Here is a 17,965-nt window from a genome sequence, read left to right as displayed (position 1 = left end):
CCTGGGCCCAGGTGGCAGAGGCAGTCAGCGCCATGAGGAACATCGTTCGGACTGGCCTACAGTACAGGAAAAAAACTGCACAACCTCCTCAGGGCGGCCAGGGTGAGTAGGCAGCACTGTGCCCCTGGCACCAACACCGTTCCACACATCCATGATCCCTGCTCTCCCCACCAGGAGGGCAGCCGAATACCCAGCCTGCACCACCTGCCGGCACCCATACTGACTGCCATGGCCGGGTGCCCTGGCCAATGAGGCCACCAGCTTCCCCTCCCCTGGGCTGCATGCATCGGACTGCCTCACACTGTCGTTTACTGTTCACCCCCACCCCCCTCAGCAGAAGGCTGCCTATAACCGTTGGGAGCAGGAGCGGGAGAAAACTAGAGGGTCCCACCAGACCTGAGGTCCATCACTGTGGCTGAGCAGCGATCCTAGATGTAATGAAAATCGCTTATTGTTGTCATGATATTCAGGTAAACATCATAGCACAAACATACATACATACTGATGGACAGATCAACACACACACAACACCACAGCCAATCACAGGCAAGAGCATACACAGTACAAAATAGGGAACACGACACTTCCTGGGCATTCCAGTAGGAGACAGCTCAGGGCACAGAGCTCATAGCAAGCCACTCAGACATCCACCATGTGCTGAGTGCCACTACAAGATAGTATTAGGAATAGGTCCACAGATTCAAGGGTTATGATCGAACCTCAGTAAGCAGTTTACCACTGTAAATAAATGTTAGTAATAAAACTGAGTTATACCATTCGCAACCGTGTTGGTTCGTCTGTGTAGCAGAGTACCCAACACATCATAGTACCAGGAGTAACTGTGGGACCTACCTACGAATCCTCCGGAATCTGCCATCCTACGGCATGGACACCGTCAGCACACCGCAGCCGCTCCAAGTCGCTGGAAACCTCGGCGTTAATTGGTAGCTGTTCAAACAGCACTTCCAGCTCTTCCTGGAAGCCAATGAAAAGGAGAGCGCTTCGTACACCAGAAAGATCGCAATCCTCCTCTCCACGGCAGGTCAACACGACATCCATGTCTACAACTCCCTGGTGTTTGCGGAAGGAGAGGACAAGACCAAGTACAAGACGGTCCTTCTCAAACTCGACCAACGTCGAGGTCAACGAGAGTTTCGAGAGGTATCTCTTCCAGCAGCGCCTGCAGGGCTTCCTTACGCATCTCCGTATCCTCGCGCAGTCCTGCGGTTACGACACCACCTCCGATTCCATGATTCAGGACCAGATCGTTTTTGGGGTCACCTCGGGCACCCTACGCCAGCAGCTCTTAAAAATTAAAGGCCTCACCCTAGCCTCCGCAATCGAAGCTTGTGTCCTGCATGAAAACGCGACTAGCCACTACTCCCAATTTCAGGCGGCCGAATCGGCGCGGCAGGGGTCCTACGCGGCCGGATCGGCGAGGCAGGCGTCCCACAAGGCCGAACGGGTCCTCCCGGCCTGCGGACTGGACGAGGGCGGCCATTTCGCGCGTTATTCGAGGCCTCCCGCGTTTGTGCGCGCCAAAAACGACATTGCCACAGAGGGACGTGATGCGCAGGCGCACTTGACGCAAGACCGAACTGCGCATGCGCGGTGGCGCAACGAACACCTTGACGTCACGACGTGCGGCAACTGTGGAGCCGCACATTTAAAGCGGCAATGTCCCGCAAGAAACCGACAATGCCTCCGCTGTGGCAAGCTGGGCCACTACGCTGCCTCCTGTCGAGCAGCTCAACCTGCCAATGTTCCCCAATTCCGACAACCTCGCAGGGACGTGCGGACCATTCAGCCTCCTTACTACGAGTCACGACCAGATGATATCCAGACCAGTGACACAGACGACCGGGACGCCTTCCGTGTTGTGGTCATTGATGGGAACCGGATGTCTCCAGCCAGGATCCACCAGCCGTTGCAAGTGAACACTGTCAATCCAGGCGATGAATGGTGTGCCACGCTAACGGTCAACCCAAATTCGTCGCCCACCTACTAGACTGGACCTATGAGCCTATTTGTACATTGAACTCATGATACCACTGTGTTAATATGTTTCTGTTCTTCCTTGTCATTACAGGAGTTTGTTTTGTCATTCAACATTTCCCCGTTCTTTGTTTATGGTACAACCTCGTTGTTATGTTGCACCCGACATCGCCCCTTGTATATAGTTTAGCCCCATGTACATGCTGTAGATATTGCACACACACACATTCAGCTGCACTCGGTACACATCTCTATTTATAACCACATAGGCACAGGTTCTTGTAAAAAAGGGGGGGTGTCATGATATTCTGGTAAACATCAGAGCACAAACATACATACATACTGATGGACAGATCAACGGACCAATCAACACACACACAACACCACAGCCAATCACAGGCAAGAGCATACACAGTACAAAACAGGGAACACGACACTTCCTGGGCATTCCAGTAGGAGACAGCTCAGGGCACAGAGCTCATAGCAAGCCACTCAGACATCCACCATGTGCTGAGTGCCACTACAAGATAGTATTAGGAATAGGTCCACAGATTCTTGGGTTATGATCGAACCTCAGTAACCAGTTTACCACTGTAAATAAATGTTAGTACTAAAACTGAGTTGTACCATTCGCAACCGTGTTGGTTTGTCTGTGTAGCAGAGTACCCAACACATCAATTGTCACAAGTAGGCTTCAAATAAAGTTAATGTTAAAAGCCCCTTGTCAACACATTCCGGTGAGGCTGCTGCTCCTGTTCGGGGAGGCTGGTACGGGAATTGAACCCGCGCTGCTGGCCTGCCTTGGTCTGCTTTAAAAGCCAGCTATTTAGCTCTGTGCTAAACCAGCCCCAGATGTGGTTGACGCGCCTGAAGTTGACGGGGTGGAGGTCGGCTGTGGGCGAGGAAGTGAGACCCTGCTTAGCCTTGGATCCCCGTGACACGTGTGTTAAGTCATCCCAACACCATCTTCACCCTCACCCCTACCCTCACCAGTGATGATATACATAAGCAATCCTGGATATAATAATGTACACGATCTGACCACCAGGTGGCAATGTAAACCGACCATGTAACTCTGCCTCGGGGAGTTGGGAGTAAGTCATGCTGGTGGATAGATGTATTTTGCAGTAGCTCTAGAATGTTTAGTCAGTGTTCGTAGTTTGTTATATATTTATTCCAGTTATCTTTACCAAGCTGTTGTTTCACAATAAATTAGTTTAACTACTCAAAAACTAGGGTCTAGATTCTCCGATTCCCGATGCCGAAATCACATTCGGCGAAGGGGCGGAGAATCCCCAATGACAACAAAATCGAGGATGGCGCTGCTTTCGCTAGGAGTATGCTGCGCGCTGTATCCACAGCCTCCGAACGTTGGCCGAGGCCCACCCCGCGATGCTCCGTCCCCGACTGGCCGAGTTCCTGACGGCGTGGGACTGTCATGGTCTCACCCCGTCGGGAACTCAGCGTGGCGGCTGCGGACTCAGTCCAGTGCCGCCACAGTCAGGGGAGGGCCGATCTGCGGGCAGGGGGGACATTATTCGGGGCTGGTGGCACTGTGGTGGGGCGGTGAAGGGCGCGCGAGCTAGCCGAAGTGGGGGACTATTTTTGCGGGCCGGTTCCACGAGTGGCATCCGCCATGAAGCACGGCGCGGCTGCCGCCGTGTGCATGCACGGCCACGGATCTGGCAATTCTCCAGGCCATATCAGCAGCTAGAGCTAGGAGCTCTATGCTGCCTGGCTGCTACCCCCGCCCCGGAACAAGGAATCAGTAGCCGTTATGCACCAGTTTTGCTGGTGAAAAACACCCCCGTTTTCACACCGACATGGGGACTTCAAACCCAGCCCTAGATGTTCTGTAGTATATCATTCATGTCGGCCAGTGCACTGAACAGGACAACCCCCATACCACCCTCACCCCCACACCCTCAATCCCACACCAGTCTCTCTCCACACCACCCCCATCCTCCCTGAGCCGACAGTCTAATCATCCGTCTTGTCTTGAGTCTTGCATACCTGCTGGTGATGGGGCGGGTGCATCTGGTGTCCCCCGCTCCAAGCCAGTGTCACAACATGAGCAACCCCCCGCCCATGTGCCGACCAGTGATGAGGACGACACTAGACCAGAGCCATCGACCCGAAACCCAGGAAACCTGGAGCTCGAGTCCGGGGATGACACAGAATTCCCGTCACAGCTGTCTCAACACCCTCCAACACTCAATCGGTTGGGCATTTCAATGAAGAGGCTTCTGGGTCACCATCTGGTGCACACCACACAGCTGCTTTGCTACATCAGGTCGAGGTAGGAACTCCCGAGGCGTGGACAGTCGGAAGGTGGGCTGACCCTTGGGAGTAGCTGCCATGCAGGTGGGTTTTGGGCTTCTGGAACGGACAATCCCATCGGTTGTGGCGATGCAGTCGCAGAGCCAGGGCCTACGTGAGGGTTTGTCGGCAAGCATCCAACACCTACAGGCACAGGTAGAGAGGTCCAACCATGTGCGGGAGCAGGAGGTGGCGTCTGCCATGCAGGCCAACACCGCACGGGTAGTGTCCGTAGTAGGGGCTTTGGGGGCAAGGGTTTCGGCCGTGGATCAGCATGTCCAATGCCTGGGGCAATCTGTGCAGGCGGTGGCCGAACCCCAGGACAGGGTTGCCCTCTCACAGGCATCCATGTGCCAGAGCCAACTGGATGGTACAGCAACGCTCCTGAGCGTGGCCCAGGCACAGCGGGCCATGGCTGAGAGCGTAGGTGGCATTGCCCAGGTGCTGCCCGATGTGGCACAGACACAGAGGGAGGTTGCCCAGTCCCAGAGGGAGATGGCGCAGCCTGGCTGATGTGGTAGACTCAGAAGGTGGTGGCACAGTCACAGCGTGATGTGACGCAGTCCCAGACGGAGCTCCATGGCCCCGAGAATGCAGACCGTGGTTGAGACTGCAGTGGGCCTCCAGTTCTGGAAGAACCAGGTGGAGCCTCGGGATAGCTCTGCTCGCACCCTGGTCACATCGACTGGCCAAGGGACCATCAGGCACCCCGAGGATGCAGAGGTGATGGAGCCTGTACTGGTAACTCCCGCAGAGAAGGTGACGGAACACCGCAGCACCTCAGATTTCCCCTGCCCTTCCTGCCCTGGCGCATCTGGTGGGCAACAGGCAGAACAGGGCAGTAGCACGCCACCTGGGACACCCAAGCAGCAATGGGCCCATCCAGGCCATGTCGCCCAAGAAGACGGCTGTCAAATGGCGGCAGGTCACCGGGCGGGAATCGCAGCGGCCGCCCCCCCCCCCCCTCCTGCACCGTCTGGGGATGTACCACCTGGGGGATCCACCTAGATGTAGCATTAGGGCTTGTTAAGCCAGAAAAGTAGGCTCAAGTTAATTAGCACGGGTGCAGGGCACAGTTTAGTGATAGGGCTTGGGCACATATCTGTATATATGTTTTCACATTAAATACCTGTGCACAATGTTACAACCTGCCTCGGTGCTCAGTCAGAAGGGTGTGAGGGGTGGGGTGGCCTGGGCTGGCCACAGAGGGGGCCAGGTTGGGGGAAGGGGTTAATGGGCGGACATTGTGTGGGCTTGGCTCAGGGACCGCAGTTCAGCTCGTGCTCACCGTTCGGGTGTCCCGCCCCCACCATCCCCACCTCCATCACCGCAAGTGATATAATGGCCAGCGCACATGAAGGTGATCAGCCCAGGTGGACGGTGGAAAGTGCTACCGTGGGCAGGATTCAGATGTTGTGAAATGATGTGGAACACCAGAGCTCATCGCAGAGCAGGTTGTCATCATCCTCCACCCCATGGACTAAACCCGCTGTTGCCGCCAACCAGCCCGGTAGCGCGGCATTTCTGTATCACTGAGGGGGTTGCAGGAATGGGGGGGTAGTTGGGATGTGGGATGTGAGGTCTGTGCCCCTGGCCAGTCACCAGCTTAGTCGGTGAAACTGGAGGTGATCAGAGCGATCCGTGCGTGTTGGCTCTAGCGCTCATGTTGTGCGGCCTTCTGTGCCGGCCACGTCCTGCCCATCATCTCCCTCCCCTGCTTTCTCCTCGTTGGACGAGGACTGGCGTTCACCCTCCTCCAGCACATCATCACTCTGCTTCGCAATGTTGTGGAGGACAGCAGCAGGTTGGCACAATGCAGGGTACTCTTTCAGTGTCATACTGGAGGGCCCCTCCGGAGCGGTCCAGGCACCTGAACCGCGTCTTCATGATGCTGAAGCACCACTCCCGTGGTTGCTGTATGAGCGAAGTTGTAGCGGATCTCTATATCAGTCTGTGGACTCCGGATAGGTGTCATCAACCATGACCGCAGTGGACAACCCCTGTTGCCCAGGAATCAACTCCGCACAAGGGGGTGCGCCTCGAATAGGCCGGGAATCGTCAAATTTGCCAGGATGAAGGTGTCATGCAAAGTGCCTGGGTATCGGGTGCAGACGTGCATGATGTGCATCTGATGGTCACACCCCAGCTGCACGTTCATCGAGTGGAACCCATTTCACTTTGTTAAGAGCGGCCTGTCATTTACATGTGCCCGTAGGGCAACATACATCCTGGACCCTAGGCATCTTGCCGAACCCAGGCATCCTGGTGGGCTCGGTCCACATTGAAATGGATGTGCCGACTGGGTATTCAGGGCCTGCATAATTGCGTGGATACATCTGTACACAGAGCTCTGTGGGATACCGGACACGTTCCCCATGTGGCGCCTGGAAGTAGAGGTTCAGGGCAACTTTCACCTTGACTGCCACCGGGAGAGGGTGCCCCTCACACTGTTCCCCTGCTCTTAGAGGACATGCCGGTTCGGCAGATCCTCGAATGATAGGTCCTTTGCACCTCCTCCTCTGCCTATTGGGCAGCCGGCTCTCCATCCTCACCGATTGCCTCCGGTACCTCTGGGGCAGGCTCCCTTGTTGCAGCTTCCTCCTCCTCGAGCAACTCCAGCTCGTACAGCTGCAGTGCATCCCTAAGCTGTGGGGACGAGGAACAAGGCCACCATTTATGACTGTATTTTGGGTGTAGGGGGTGAAAGGCAGGAATGTGAACATGGTGCATACCCCTTTGCCCAACCAGGTCCAACGGGCTACATGGTGTCCTCGATTGGTACTGCGGCATGTTCCCCCTCCCCTTCTACATCTCTGCATCCCTGGCCCCGTCGGTGCCCGGCACCGTGGGGGCCTCTGTCCTGGTGCCCACCCCTGCTGCCAGGGGTACTGTCGGCTGGCACTGCACATGCCAGCAGTATTCGGTGGCCCCTGTAGGGACTACAGTGGGCGTTGTCCTTGAGCTGGCTGCATAATGCCCACCAGTGGGTTTGTTGTGGGGGGTGTGCCTATGGCAGAGGGTGGGGTGGAGGGTGGGGTCTGGGATGCGGGAGGTGGGTGAGTGGGGGTTGGAGTGCAGGTGTGGGAGCACTTCTATGTTCAGAGGCCCCCTCTCTCCAACCAACCCGGCCAGTGTCAGGACCGGCAGCCCACGGTCGCACCTGTCCGTGTACGACCTCCTTTCTCTCCCTCATCAGCCACTGTGCCTATTTCTTGATTTTTAAAAGCACAACCTTGCCGTTGGGAATTCACCCCAGTGGAGGCGGAGAATCGTGGGACCCCAGAGAATAACGGGTCAGGCCCGCTAATAATATGCCAACAACGTTTACAGTACGTGAGGAGTGAAACGCATTGCTGCTGCTGCCGAGGCATCAGAGAATTATGATTTGGTGTGAAACCAGCGCCCACCACGATTTAGGTGTCAAAACCGATTCTCCGCCAATCGCGTTTTCCGATTCCGGTGTCAACCAACGGAGATTCCCACCCAGTGAAAGGCTTGAAGGTTCCAACCTTCTCGAGGTACGTTGGTCGGGCTGCTGTAACGGGGCGGTGCCAGATTGGAGAGAGTTCAATTTGACACAGTTATTCAAAGAATGATAAAAATAATTGCAGGCCAGTTAGTTTAAGACCAATGGTGGCAAAGTTTCAGAAAAAAAGTTAAGTTGGAAATAAAATAAATCAGTCACTTGGAAACATTTGAGTTAATCAAGGAGAGCCAGCACACATTTGTCAAGGTAGGTTGTATTTACATAGAACAGTACAGCACAGTACAGGCCCTTCGGCCCACGATGTTGTGCCAACCATTTATCCTAATCTAAGATCAACCTAACCTACACCCCTTCAATTTACTGCTGTCCATGTGCCTGTCCAAGAGTCGCTTAAATGTCCCGAATGACTCTGACTCCATCGCCTTTGCTGGCAGTGCATTTCACGCACCCACCACTCTCTGTGTAAAGAACCTACCTCTGACTTCTCCCCTATACCTTCTTCCAATCACCTGAAAATTATGTCCCCTCGTGAAAGCCATTTCCGCCCTGGGGAAAAGCCTCTGGCTATCCACTCTAACCATGCCTCTCATCACCTTGTACACCTCTATCAAGTCACCTGTCTTCCTTCTTCGCTCCAGTGAGAAAAGCCCTAGCTCCCTCAACCTTTCCTCATAAGACATGCCCTCCAGTCCAGGCAGCATCCCGGTAAATCTCCTCTGCACCCTCTCCAAAGCATCCACATCCTTCCTATAATGAAGCGACCAAAACTGGACACAATATTCCAAGTGTGGTCTAACCAGGGTTTTATAAAGCTGCAGCAAAACCTTGCGGCTCTTAAACTTAATGGAAGCCAACACACCATACTCCTTCTTAACAACCCTATCAACCTGGGTGACAACTTTGAGGGATCTATGTACGTGGACCCCAAGATCCCTCTGTTCTTCCACACTTCCAAGAATCCTGTCTTCAACCTTGTATTCAGCATTTAAATTCGACCTTCCAAAATGAATCACTTCACATTTATCTAGGTTGAAATCCATCTGCCACTTCTCAGCCCAGCTCGGCATCCTGTCAATGTCCTGTTGTAACCTACAACAGCCCTCGACACTATCTACAACTCCACCAACCTTTGTTTCATCAGCAAACTTACTAACCCACCCTTCCACTTCCTCATCCAAGTCATTTATAAAAACCAGAAAGAGCAGAGGCCCCATAATATAGAAGATAGGAGCAGGAGGAGGCCTTATGGCCCTTCAAGCCTGCTCCGCCATTCATCACGATCAAGGCTGATCATCCAACTCACTGCGGGACACCACTGTACCCTGCACTGGTCGAATACTTTCCATCCACTACCACTCACTGTCTTCTTTCGGCCAGCCAATTCTGTATCCAGACAGCCAAATTTCCCTGCATCCCATGCCCCCTAACCTTCTGAATGAGCCTACCATGGGGAACCATATCAAATGCCTTACTGAAATCCATATACACCATATCCACTGCCCGACCTTCATCAATGTGTCTCGTCACATCCTCAAAAAATTCAATGAGGCTTGTGAGGCATGACCTGCCCCTCACAAAGCCATGCTGACTATCTTTAATCAAACTATGTTTTTCTAAATAATCAGAAATCCTGTCTCTCAGAATCCTTTCCAATATTTTGCTCACCACAGACGTAAGACTGACTGGTCTGTAATTCCCAGAGATTTCCCTATTCCCTTTCTTGAACAAGTGAACAACATTCGTCTCCCTCCAATCATCCGTTACTACTCCAGTGGAGAGCGAGGACGCAAAGATCATCGCCAATGGGGCAGCAATCTCCTCCTTCGCTTCCCGTAGTAACCTTGGGTCAGGCCCAGGGGACTTATCTATCCTGATGTTTTTCAAAATTTCCAGCACATCCTCCTGTTCGAGTCTCTTAACCTGTTTCACGATGTTCTCATGAGCAACAAGGTCCCTCTCACTAGTGAACACTGAAGCAAAATATTCATTTAGAGCCTCCCCTATCTCTTCAGACTCGAGGCACAAGTTCCCTCCACTATCCCTGATCGGCCCTACTCTCACTCTGATCATCCTCTTAGTTATCGCATAATCTTTCACGCCAGGGCTCTTTCAAGCCCCCTTCTAGCTCTCCTAAGTCCATTTTTGAGTTCCTTCCTGGTTACCTTGTAACCCTCTTGAGCCTTGCTTCCTCAACCTTACATAAGCTTCCTTCTTCCTGTTGACTCGAAGCTCCCCTTCTCTTGTCATCCAAGGCTCCTTCACCTTACCATTCCTTCCTCGTCTCAGTGGGACAAAACTATCCAGCACCCGCATCAAGTGCTCCTTAAACAACCCCTGTATTGCTGTTGTGCATTTCCCCAAGAACAACTGTTCCCACTTTATGCTCCTCAGCTCCTGTCTAATATCAGTATAATTCCCCTCCCCCAATTAAATATCTTCCCATACTGTTTGTTTCTATCCCTCTCCATGACTTTGGTAAATGTCAAGGAGTTGCGATCACTGTCACCAAAATGCTCTCCCACCGAGACATCTGACACCTGGCCTGGTTCGTTGCCAAGCACCAAATCCAATATGGCCTCCCCCTAGTCGGCCTATCGACATATTGATTCAGGAATCCTTCCTGTACACACCTGACAAAATCTGCTCCAATGCACGTCTCATATCATCAAAGTTAGCATTTTTTAGTTCAGGACCCTAGTCTCAGACTTAATTGGTCACTCTTCCCCCAAAGGATCTCGTACCACAATGTTGCTAATTATTCCTCTCTCATTGCACAATATCTAGTCTAGGGTGGCCTGCTCGCTAGTTGGTTCCTCGACATATTGATGGAGAAAACTGTCCCTTATGCATTCATGAAAATCTTCCTCCATCGCATTGCTACCAGTTTGATCAGCCCAATCAATATCAGATGCCATCCCCAACCTCACAACTACTGTTTGGTGGTCTGACACAACTCCCACTTAACGTTTTTGCCCTTTGGTGTTCCGCAGCTCCACACATACAGATTCTTTATCTCCTCTTTAACCAGCAACCCTACCCACCTCCCTTTCTTTTCCTTCTATCTTTCCTGAATATTGAATACCCTTGAATGTTGAGTTCTCATCCTTGGTCACCCTGGAACTAGGTCTCCGTGATCCCAATTACATCATATCTGTTAATGAATGTCAGCGCAGTTAACCCATCAACCTGCGGAGTGCAGGGGCCTCTCGGGAAGTAAGTTTTTGCTTTAAAAACACTTGCCTTGCAGGAGCAGTCCTCAGAATTTCGGCAGGAGCGGAGTGCAGGGGCCTGTCGGGAGGTACGTTTTTGCTTTAAAAACACTTGCCTTGCAGGAGCAGTCCTCGGAATTTCGGTGGGAGCGGAGTGCAGGGGCCTGTCGGGAGGTACGTTTTTGCTTTAAAAACACTTACCTGGTCCCGATTCTGTTCTTCCTTTCTGTTTTTTTTTTAATATTAGGCGGGAACCGGAAGTTCGACCCGCGGACTTCTGGGAAGGTCCCCCCCCCCCCCAACCAATAAATTCTGGTGGAGAGGAAACCCGAGACACTACACGTGTAGTGTCTCCCACCCGCCCTCCTCCTCTAACCTAATAATAAGACCCATTGGTGTGAGGTAAGTGCCATATTATATTATTTTTAAAAAATTTATTTATTTATTAACCAGAACTTGGTTGGAAGTTAGAGGCATGGCAGGGAAGGTAGTGCAATGTTCCTCCTGCAGGATGTTTGAGGTGAGGGATGCCGTTAGTGTCCCTGCTGATTTTACCTGCAGGAAGTGCAGCCATCTCCAGCTCCTCCAAGACCGAGTTAGGGAACTGGAGCTGGAGTTGGATGAACTTCGGATCATTTGGGGCAGCACGGTAGCATTGTGGATAGCACAATCGCTTCACAGCTCCAGGGTCCCAGGTTCGATCCCGGCTTGGGTCACTGTCTGTGTGGAGTCTGCACATCCTTCCCGTGTATGCGTGGGTTTCCTCCGGGTGCTCCGGTTTCCTCCCACAGTCCAAAGATGTGCAGATTAGGTGGATTGGCCATGCTAAATTGCCCTTAGTGTCCAAAATTGCCCTTAGTGTTGGGTGGGGTTACTGGGTTATGGGGATAGGGTGGAGGTGTTGACCTTGTGTAGGGTGCTCTTTCCAAGAGCCGGTGCAGACTCGATGGGCTGAATGGCCTGCTTCTGCACTGTAAATTCTATGATAATTCGGGAGGCAGAGGGGGTCATAGATAGCAGCTTCAGGGAATTAGTTACACCAAAGATTGGAGATAGATGGGTAACTGTAAGAGGGACTGGGAAGAATCAGTCAGTGCAGGGATCCCCTGCGGTCGTTCCCCTGAGTAACAAGTATACCGCTTTGGATACTTGTGGGGGGGGGAAGACTGACCAGGGGTAAAACATGGGTTACGGGCCTCTGGCACGGAGTCTGTCCCTGTTGCTCAGAAGGGAAGGGGGGAGGGGAGAGGAGCAGACCATTAGTAATTGGGGACTCGATAGTCAGGGGCCCAGATAGGAGATTTTGTGGGAGCGAGAGAGACTCACATTTGGTATGTTGCCTCCCAGGTGCAAGGGTACGTGATGTCTCGGATCGTGTTTTCCGGGTCCTTAAGGGGGAGAGGTAGCAGCCCCAAGTCGTGGTCCACATTGGCACTAACGACATAGGTAGGAAAGAGGACAAGGATGTCAGGCAGGCTTTCAGGGAGCTAGGATGGAAGCTCAGAACGAGAACAAACAGAGTTGTTATCTCTGGGTTGTTGCCCGTGCCACTTGATAATGAGGTGAGGAATAGGGAGAGAGAGCAATTAAACACATGGTTACAGGGATGGTGCAGGCGGGAGGGATTCAGATTTTGGATAACTGGGGCTCTTTCTGGGGAATGTGGGACCTCTACAGACAGGATGGTCTACATCTGAACGTGACGGGCACAAATATCCTGGGGGGGGAGATTTGTTAATGCTCTTTGGGGGGGGTTTAAACTAATGCAGCAGGGGCATGGGAACCTGGATTGTAGTTTTAGGGTACGGGAGATTGAGAGTATAGAGGTCAGGAGCACAGATCTGACTTTGCAGGAGGGGGCCAGTGTTCAGGTAGGTGGTTTGAAGTGTGTCTACTTTAATGCCAGGAGTATACAAAATAAGGTAGGGGAACTGGCAGCATGGGTTAGTACCTGGGACTTCGATGTTGTGGCTATTTCGGAGACATGGATAGAGCAGGGACAGGAATGGTTGTTGCAGGTTCCGGGGTTTAAGTGATTTAGTAAGCTCAGAGAAGGAGGCAAAAGAGGGGGAGGTGTGGCGCTGCTAGTCAAGAACAGTGTTACGGTGGCGGAGAGGATGCTAGATGGGGACTCTTCTTCCGAGGTAGTATGGGCTGAGGTTAGAAACAGGAAAGGAGAGGTCACCCTGTTGGGAGTTTTCTATAGGCCTCCTAATAGTTTTAGGGATGTAGAGGAAAGGATGGCGAAGATGATTCTGGATAAGAGCGAAAGTAACAGGGTAGTTATTATGGGAGACTTTAACTTTCCAAATATTGACTGGAAAAGATATAGTTTGAGTACATTTGATGGGTCGTTTTTTGTGCAATGTGTGCAGGAGGGTTTCCTGACACAATATGTTGACAGGCCAACAAGAGGCGAGGCCACATTGGATTTGGTTTTGGGTAATGAACCAGGCCAGGTGTTAGATTTGGAGGTAGATGAGCACTTTGGGGACAGTGACCACAATTCGGTGACGTTTACGTTAGTGATGGAAAGGGATAAGTATACCCCGCAGGGCAAGAGTTATAGCTGGGGGAAGGGCAATTATGATGCCATTAGACATGACTTGGGAGGGGTAGGTTGGAGAAGTAGGCTGCAAGTGTTGGGCACACTGGATATGTGGAGCTTGTTCAAGGAACAGCTACTGCGTGTTCTTGATAAGTATGTCCCGGTCAGGCAGGGAGGAAGGCGTCGAGCGAGGGAACCGTGGTTTACCAAGGAAGTGGAATCTCTTGTTAAGAGGAAGAAGGAGGCCTATGTGAAGATGAGGTGTGAAGTTTCAGTTGGGGCGCTTGATAGTTACAAGGTAGCGAGGAAGGATCTAAAGAGAGAGCTAAGACGAGCAAGGAGGGGACATGAGAAGTATTTGGCAGGTAGGATCAAGGAAAACCCATAAGCTTTCTATAGGTATGTCAGTAATAAAATAATGACTAGGGTAAGAGTAGGGCCAGTCAAGGACAGGGATGGGAAGTTGTGTGTGGAGTCTGAAGAGATAGGCGAGATACAAAATGAATATTTTTCGTCAGTATTCACTCCGGAAAAAGATAATGTTGTGGAGGAGAATGCTGAGACCCAGGCTATTAGAATAGATGGCATTGAGGTACGTAGGGAAGAGGTGTTGGCAATTCTGGACAGGCTGAAAATAGATAAGTCCCCGGGGCCTGATGGGATGTATCCTAGGATTCTCTGGGAGGCCAGGGAAGAGATTGCTGAGCCTTTGGCTTGGATTTTTATGTCATCATTGGCTACAGGAATACTGCCAGAGGACTGGAGGATAGCAAATGTGGTCCCTTTGTTCAAGAAGGGGAATAGAGACAACCCCGGCAACTATAGACCGGTGAGCCTCACGTCTGTTGTGGGTAAAGTCTTGGAGGGGATTATAAGAGACAAGGTTTATAATCATCTAGATAGGAATAATATGATTAGGGATAGTCAGCATGGCTTTGTGAAGGGTAGGTCATGCCTCACAAACCTTATCGAGTTCTTTGAGAAGGTGACTGAACCCGTAGACGAGGGTAGAGCAGTTGATGTGGTGTATATGGATTTCAGTAAAGCGTTTGATAAGGTTCCCCACGGTAGGCTATTGCAGAAAATACGGAGGCTGGGGATTGAGGGTGATTTAGAGATGTGGATCAGAAATTGGCTAGCTGAAAGAAGACAGAGGGTGGTGGTTGATGGGAAATGTTCAGAATGGAGTTCAGTTACAAGTGGCGTACCACAAGGATCTGTTCTGGGGCCGTTGCTGTTTGTCATTTTTATCAATGACCTAGAGGCGCAGAAGGGTGGGTGAGTAAATTTGCAGACGACACTAAAGTCGGTGGTGTTGTCGACACTGCGGAAGGATGTAGCAGGTTACAGAGGAACATAAATAAGCTGCAGAGCTGGGCTGAGAGGTGGCAAATGGAGTTTAATGTAGAGAAGTGTGAGGTGATTCACTTTGGAAGGAATAACAGTAATGCGGAATATTTGGCTAATGGAAAAGTTCTTGGAAGTGTGGATGAGCAGAGGGATCTAGGTGTCCATGTACATAGATCCCTGAAAGTTGCCACCCAGGTTGATAGGGTTGTGAAGAAGGCCTATTGGTAGAGGGATTGAGTTCCGGAGTCATGAGGTCATGTTGCAGCTGTACAAAACTCTGGTACAGCCGCATTTGGAGTATTGCGTACAGTTCTGGTCACCGCATTATAGGAAGGACGTGGAAGCTTTGGAGCGGGTGCAGAGGAGATTTACCAGGATGTTGCCTGGTATGGAGGGAAAATCTTATGAGGAAAGGCTGATGGACTTGAGGTTGTTTTCGTTAGAGAGAAGAAGGTTAAGAGGAGACTTAATAGAGGCATACAAAATGATCAGGGGGTTGGATAGGGTGGACAGTGAGAGCCTTCTCCCGCGGATGGATATGGCTGGCACGAGGGGACATAACTTTAAACTGAGGGGTAATAGATATAGGACAGAGGTCAGAGGTAGGTTCTTTACGCAAAGAGTAGTGAGGCCGTGGAATGCCCTACCTGCTACAGTAGTGAACTCGCCAACATTGAGGGCATTTAAAAGTTTATTGGATAAGCATTTGGATGATAATGGCATAGTGTAGGCTTTTGTTTTTGACTTCCCATGTCGGTGCAACATCGTGGGCCGAAGGGCCTGTACTGCACTGTATCGTTCTATGTTTATTACAAATGCTCCTCATGGAGACAAAGTGTTTTTTTTCACATTTATTGCCCTTTTAGAATTATGATATAATGTGGCCCATTTTGATTTTTGTCTTTAGTTTCTCTACCTTCAACTTTTCCCTTTAACGCATTTTGGTCAATGAATGGATTGTAATGTACATATAAATTTTGAAAATAAATGACAAAATAGAACGGGCTGGATTCTCCGCTTTATCATGTTGGAAGCGGGAATCGCAACCGGGCGGAGAAATTGAAAAAAATCAGTTTTGAACCCAACGGCGATTCTGACATCTCTTGCTGGCGGCGAAGTCAAAGTTTGCACCTCGCACCGTTGGGTCCATGCAAAACCGTTATTTGCCTGGATTTTAATATCATTATTAGGTTGGACACTTCATGCTTCACCCCACCGCAATACTCTGCCCCCCCCCTCCCCCACCTTTAACGGAGGTCATGCAAGCGCGAATTAGTGCAACAGGACTGTTGAGGAGCAAGAAGGTAAGAAAACTCTTAGAAACTCTCTGAAATTGTCAGGCTTGCTGGGGGAAGTGGCTGCCCAGGCCGGGGCAAATAGTGGGGAATGACTTGGTTCCAAGTTCATGGGTGGCATGGCTCAGACTGTTATTGCTGCACTGTGCGTTTTAAACATGCCCCTTTGGTGCTACTTACAGACCCCTGGCTGTTCACAACGTTGGCTGCTCACTGTGTCCTGCAAATGTTCAGAGAGCCTTGAGAAATCTGGGAGCCAACCCATGACCACCCACCGGAAACCCTCTGCTACTCAGCTCCTCGGCTGCCCACAGAAGCCCTTCCGCCAGGTTCTCGTTTTTCAAAAGGAATGCTAATCGGCGCCAGCGTGAACACTTGCTGGGGAGGCCGCTGAATGACGGGAGGCCGATGGATCACTCTCGTCAATTGTATGGAAATGGGGCTCAAGTGGTGGTAATTGGTTCTTGCCACGCCACAGCGAGATCCCAATTTTCCCCAGAAGAGTGAGCCAGTTGTATTGCAAACTGGCGTCCGGCACGGATCTCGTTTTTGGCCTCTCCCGCTATTCACCGGGATAGCGGACTTGAGAAAGAGCGCAACGAGGCTAGAGAATCATGCCGATTGAGTCTGGATGACTTTTTTTTTAGACAAACAATTTTATTTAGGTATGTTTTGGCTTCGTAAACAGTTACAGAAATCAGAAATGTGCAAATATCAATATGAAACTAATACTTCAATCAAACCATACTGCACATGCCCGCTCCGCTCCCCTAGATTCTACCCGCCTATTTATCCCTCCTACTCTAATCTCCCCCCTCCCCCTCCACCCCCGCTGACGTTCACTCTCCTGCGAAGAAGTCGATGAATGGTTGCCACCTTCGGGCAAACCCCAGTACAGATCCCCTCAAGGCGAACTTAATTTTTTCCATACCCAGAAAACTTGACATGTCCGAAAGCCATAGTTCGGTCATCGTAGGTTTTGAGTCCCTCGATGCCAGCAGTATTCGCCGCCGGGCTATTAGGGAAGCAAAGGCCAGAACATCTGCCTCTTTCTCCCCCTGGACTCCCGGGTCTTCCGCAACCCCGAAAATTGCCACCCCTGGACTCATCACCACCCTTGTTTTCAGCACCCGGGACATGAACCCCGCAAATCCCTCCCAGTACCCCCTAAGCTTAGGACATGCCCAAAACACTTGTCCTCTACCCCAAAGAATTTGCTCACCCAAGCTACAGTCATGTGGGCCCGATGAACGACCTTAAATTGAATCAGGCCGAGCCTGGCACATGTTGCGGTTGAGTTTACCCTACTCAGGGCTTCCGCCCACAACCCGTCTTCCATCTCCCCGCCAAGCTCCTCCCATTTGAGTTTCTGTTCCTCCGTCTGGGACTCTTCCCCCTTCATGAGCACCTTGTAGATATCCGAGACTCTACCTTCTCCTCTAGAGACTAATCTGTCCTGGATCCCAATTGGCGGAAGGCATGGGAAGGATGGGACCTGTCTGCGTACAAAGTCCCGCATCTGTAAGTACCTAAAGTCATTTCCCCTTACCAGCCCAAATTTCTCCTCCAAGCCCCTCAAACTCACAAAGCTCCCCTCCAGGAACATATCACCCACCCTCCCCACCCCCGCCCGCCGCCATGTTCGAAACCCTCCATCCATGTTCCCGGGGGCGAATCGATGGTTATCACATATTGGAGCCCAGACAGACGCACCCACCCCCCTACATGCTTCCTCCACTGGCCCCATATCCGCAGGGCCGCC

At 51.5% G+C, this 17,965-nt stretch overlaps 1 protein-coding gene across 2 annotated transcripts in view; it reads left to right on the top strand.

Annotated features, from left to right (window-relative positions):
* Positions 1 to 17,965, top strand: part of LOC140385316 (regulator of G-protein signaling 22-like) — a 689,200-nt gene that overhangs the window by 449,811 nt on the left and 221,424 nt on the right. The gene's annotated exons all lie outside the window — the stretch shown is intronic.

This window comes from Scyliorhinus torazame, chromosome 11, assembly GCF_047496885.1.
Source record: "Scyliorhinus torazame isolate Kashiwa2021f chromosome 11, sScyTor2.1, whole genome shotgun sequence".
Taxonomy (NCBI): domain Eukaryota; kingdom Metazoa; phylum Chordata; class Chondrichthyes; order Carcharhiniformes; family Scyliorhinidae; genus Scyliorhinus; species Scyliorhinus torazame.
Note: the sequence above shows the minus strand (reverse complement) of the source record. Positions and strands in the feature narration are given on the sequence as shown.